The sequence below is a fragment of the Microtus ochrogaster genome, linkage group LG1 (assembly GCF_000317375.1).
Source record: "Microtus ochrogaster isolate Prairie Vole_2 linkage group LG1, MicOch1.0, whole genome shotgun sequence".
Lineage (NCBI taxonomy): Eukaryota > Metazoa > Chordata > Mammalia > Rodentia > Cricetidae > Microtus > Microtus ochrogaster.
Window position 1 is genome coordinate 37,919,978 of NC_022027.1, and position 5,802 is coordinate 37,925,779.

General features: G+C 36.7%; 1 pseudogene; it reads right to left on the reverse strand.

Annotated features, from left to right (window-relative positions):
• Positions 1 to 3,518: 3,518 nt before the first annotated feature.
• LOC113457497 lies at positions 3,519 to 4,296 on the reverse strand (annotated as a pseudogene).
• Positions 4,297 to 5,802: the final 1,506 nt, after the last annotated feature.

Consider the following 5,802-nt stretch of genomic DNA (forward strand, 5'->3'; position numbering starts at 1 on the left):
AATTATTGTGGTTTGAAACCATATGAGAGAGAGGGTGCTGAAAAATGGAAATATGTATAATGAATCTAAAATCATAACGGCAATCTTGGAATTAGTGTGAAATACACACACACACACACACACAAACACACACACAAATAAACACATTGTACATGTGTGTACTTAAAATAGTTTATGTTGATTGACCCCTGCACTAAAAGAATCAAACAAATGCTTAACTGGATAATAATATCTTCTAAAATAAAAAAGTGACTAATTAATGTTGATAAAACTACTGGACAAAAACAGCTTTCTTAGTAAAGAGGTTTAAGTTAAATTCTCAAAATTACATACACAACAACTTTCTAATGATACTTATGCAGTTACAAGCTTGAAAGTTGGTCCACTGCTAAGATCACATAGTATCATTCCCAAAAGAACCAAGTTTAGTTCTCAGTACCAATATATAGTAGCTCACAGAAGCCAATAATACTATAAACAGAATAACTAATTATAGACTTTCAATAGTTAGTACCTCACTTAATATTTAACATGAAGAAAAGGTTCCTTAAATTACATATGTGGAACTCATCTGAACTAAGGAACAGTATGAAAAGATTTTGGAAACTATTCCACTGCTACTTCTAAAAGAGAGACATATTTTAATCATAAAATATTTAAGTAGCAATAAGTACAGATCATCAGTCTCTACAGACCATTTCTAAAATGCATCTATCATTCTGTAAGATCAATGGGGCAGGCACTGAGCAGCTAATACATAACTGTATAAATTTGGATATTTGGAGCATATGTTCAAAGAATTTAAAGATTACTTGTTAACTTCTAATGAAGCTATCCATAAAATAAAAAAGAAAATGGCCAGCTGTGCAGTGTGCTTGATAATTTATCACAGGAGATATAAGCACATTTATAACTAAGGGAAGAGATAAATTTATTATTTTGTGAGTATAAGAATATATTATACTCCTCATGGTAAAATACTTACAATTAAGAATTTTGTTAACAATTTTCTTTGTTTTGTCTACAGATATTCCTCATAATTAACAATTCTAAAACCATATAACAGCTTTGTAGATACTGTTTTCTCATCTGTGTAAGAGTGTCCACCAGTTCCACCATTTTCTATCTGTATCATTGTAGACAAGCATCTCATTTCACCTGCCTATTCAAGCTATCTCAAGACAGGCCTTAGCTAATTCACCAAAGGACGCATCAAACTACTTAGTTCTGCTCATGTGCCAATCAGTGCTGAAATCACTATGAACTCTTAAAAGGGTCAGTTTGGCTTCAATTCTATCAAATCAAATTGGCATACACACCCAGAATGAATTCTTTCACAATACTTAATGGAAATTTAGTGCCCTATGCTACATCCATGTAAGAGGATAATTGAAACTCTGGTCAAATACAAAAATAAATTCTTCCAAAATAGTTCTTGGCGTTATGTCCTTATAACTCCTCTTTAGACCCCAACCACCATAAATATATTTCTTTTGTTCTTTGAATCAATATGGAATAATTAAGTAGTGCATAATCTTGCAGATCTTCTTTGAAGCCCATCACTTTATAATGATTCATGGATTTACCCTAACTTTACATTTGGAGGATTTTGTTTCTTTTGGGCGGGGGGGATTCAAGACAGGGTTTCTCTATCACATTGGAGCCTGTCCTGGAACTAGCTCTTGTAGACCAGGCTGGCCTTGACCTCACAAATATTCACCCGCTTCTGCCTCCCCAGTGCTGAGATTAAAGGAGTGCACCACCACTGCCCAGTGATGTTTTGGTTTTAATTCTCACACAACACCCTCTAAGTCTATCATGACAAGTAGATTATAATAAGTGTGCCATTTTTTCTATATTGCTCCTACCTATTCAAGAGCATTAGAGATTTTTTCATTTTCTAATATCTTCTTCAGTTTTTTTTCTTTAGATACTTAATATAGTCTATAGATGCTTTGAAAATTAAACAAGGAACCAACTCATTTGTGCCTTGTATTTTGGTAAGGAATTCTTTTGTACTCCCAGTTTTGCTTGGGTTATAGAAGAGCTATGAGAAATACATTTGGGCAGATCACAGTATTCATCAGATGCCCTCCTGATTGTATCTGTTGTCTCTTGTCTATTTGCTTCTCCATGCTTATTCCTCCCTCCAAGTAAGGATGAATGAACAGTTTGGGTGGGACCCTGAAAGGATAGCCAAAATAATCCTGTACAATAAAGGAACTTCAACATCTCCTATAGAGATACAGTAATAAAAACAGCTTGATTTGGGCACAAAAGCAGACATGTGGGTAAATGTAATTGAATTGAAGAACCTGATACTGATCCACATAACTATGAACACCTCAATTTTTACAAAGAAGCCAAAATTGTACAATGGAAAAAAGAAAGCATCTTCATGTTGCCATTTTTTGAGATAGCAGATAAATTGTGCAAATGTATGACATTTTCTTTATCCATTCTTCCATTGAGGAACACTTAGAATGTTTTTGGAGTTTCTGGCTATTGTGAAAGAAGCTGCAATAAATGTGATTGAGCAAGTATCCTTATGGTAGAATAGAGCCTCTTTGGTAATACACCCAAAAGCTGGATCTTGAACCATATAGATTTCCAACTTTCTGAGAAATCACCATATTGATTTTCATAGTGACTGTACAAGTTTGCACTCCCACCAGCAACTTCTTGTTTGACATATATTCTAGCATTATCTGGGCTTTTCAACATTACATCTTAGCCATTCTCCTAGATGTAACATGGAATCTCAAGGTAGTTTTAGTTGCATTTCCCTCATAGCTAAAGATGTTGAACATTTCTTTAAATGTTCTTCAGCCATTTGAGTATTTTCTACTGAAAATTCTCTGTTTCGATATGTACTTCATTTTTAATTGAACTATATGTCTTTTTGATACCTAGTTTGCTGAGTTCTTTATACAGTTTTAGATAATAGCCTTATGACAGATATGAAATTAGTAAAATTATTTTTCCATTCTGTAGGCTGAATGACCACATCCATTAGCTTACAGAGATTTTTCAGTTTTGAGGTCTCATTTATCTTTGTTATTCTTTTCTACTTGAATTTATTATTGATTTTTTTAAAGAAGAGTAGCAGGAAGAGAGGAAGAAAAAGGAAGAGGAGGAGGAGGAGGAAGAGGAGGAGGAGGAGAAAGAGAAAGAGAAAGTTAGGAACTTAGGTATGACCAGGAAAGTAACTCATAAACACTGTGAACAGTAATGAAGAACCCAAAACTTGGTACTATACTCTCAGCTTTCAATCTCTATTAGACACCCTGCCCTCAGATTTTTTTTCACTGAGACACCCAGATCAACCACAGGGGTACTTAGTACCCAGATCAGGCTCAGAGGTACTGAGGCTGGTCAATGAGATTTGAACACTGGAAATGGGAGGGGGAAAAGTCCAAAAATAGGATGTGAGGAGGGGATAAAATGATGAGCCTAAGTTCTGAAGGACAGAGTTGGGCCACAGGAGGTGCAAGTGAGCAAGTGTGGGGTTACCCCTTCTAACTGCCGTGCTCCATACTCCCTGGACCCCAAAGAACCCCATGGTCTGGTCTGCAGTCTACTTCCCTATTCCTTAAGCCTTCCAGGCTTAGTTCCAAGTAGTCCAGCTCCTCCTCTTGAGCTTTCCTCTGGTCCAGCTTTTCCAGCTGCTCTCTGCATGCTGACTGACCTCCCCAAATTGAATGCTCTGAAGCAGCTTCTCCAATTACTGCAGCATCTTCCTTGGGTACTTATTCTTGGTGGCTTGGTAGCAGCAGAGTCCCACAGATTAAATGCAGATAGAGGGGTAGCCCGGAAACTTTGGAAAGCACTGGGCATTTAGGTCTTCTCTACTAGAGACACCTTATCAAGAGTCCTGCTCAGGAACTCGGTTTCTCTTGCTGATTCCTCCTCTTCTTTCCCTTCAGGAACATTTCACTGTCTTAGAGAGGCCCGTTGCACTACCTTAACAGCTGGATGGAGTGATAGGTGTGGTAACCTCAGAAAAGTTGAAGTGGTAACCTCAGTGATGGGGGCAGTTCTGGTTTACCTTTGAAAAACTTGACGTACTTGTTTTCATAGACAAGTACCTCCTTTTGGAGCAGGTATTCCTCTTTGACCCTCTACTGCCAGTGCCAGGTCCCATTGGTTCTGTGTTGAAGCAATATACTTGCCATTGATCTCTTCAGTTACATAGGGATTCACTCTTGTGAAAACCCTGAGGTACCATTTGTTCTTGATCTTAGCGCCTATGCTATCAGTGCTCTGTTTAGAAAGTTGTGGCCTGTGCCAATGCATTCAGGGCTATCCCTCACTTCCTCTTTCACTTTCAGTATACCTGATTATTCTTAATTAAAATGTCTGTATCTTAATGTTTTCCATATACATCCTACCTGTCTGGAAGTTAGAATGAAATTAAAAACCATGTCTTTTCAGGCATACAAATTTCAAATTCTTCTCTGAGTATACTTTTACAATACAGTATACTAGCTTGACATCAAGCAATAAATATTTTGTAATTTATTACAATATGATAATATAAACTATGTGATTATTTTGTTTTAAGAAACTAATGCATGTTTTTAAATAAATTTAATTCTGTTTTCCTTACAATCTTTGGAAAAATAGCCAAAGATCACTTTACCGTTGTTCATTGTCCATGAACTGTGCAGAAAGAGATAGAGACAAGTTCTTGGAGAAAGACAGTAGCCTCTTGACCTCCATTCCTCAGCAGAGGACTACTGAACAAGCACACAGAGCATGCGTCTGCTCTCAAAGCAGACTGTAACCTCTGGTTTAGGAGCAGTAGTCTAGGGAGATGGATTTGTTCTCCATCATGGAAGTATTTCCAGAGTACAACATATTCATTCCTCTTTACTCTCTTTAGGATCCTTGTAGAAACCAATTAAGACATGTTCTCACAGGAAAATTATACCTGTATATATTGTAGTCAGTGTCTTATATATAAAATCCCCTTCCTTTACACACACAGGAAATAAAAAAGGTATTATAACCTTATCTTATTAAAATGACTGCAGATGAAGTATATTTGTATCAAAATCACACATAGTTTTATTATAGTTGATAAAAATGATACAGGCATTTATGTAGAAATTGAGTCAGCATAGTATAGAAAATAAAACATTCCTGAAAACAAAACACGTTGCTGGAAAAAGCACAATTTTACTACTTGAGAACTTGAGAGCAGATACCTGAGCACTGTGAATTAAAGGGGAGAGAACAAAAAAGGGAAAAATGAGGGATTGTTTGAGAATATATTCCTGAATAATTTCAAAAAGGTACAATTTTTTTTTTAAAAAGCTTCCCATGTGGGTTCAATTGCCAGGATGGTGAAATGTTGAGTCAAAAATATGATGATCTTTCTGAAAAACTTAAGGCCATAGGCTTACTCAGAGATACTTTGACATTCTACAATATAATTTGTCCATATTTCTGCAATATGTGCTGTGCTACAATTTTTACCCTGTAAACTTTTCTTTCCTGTACTTGTTTGATAAAATGCTAATTGGCCAGTAGCCACACAGGAAGTATACGTGAGGCAACCATGTAGGAAGTAGAGGCAAGCCAGTAAGAACAAGAAAATTTGGAGAAGAGAATTCTACAGTCTACAGTCGTTACCCATCCACAGAGGAAGCAAGATGTGACCGCCTCACCAAAAAAGTACCGAGCCGTGTGGCTAACACAGACAAGAATTATGAGCTATTGTAAGTTATAAGAATTAGTAAATAGCCGGGCGGTGGTGGCGCACGCCTTTAGTCCCAGCACTCGGGAGGCAGAGGCAGG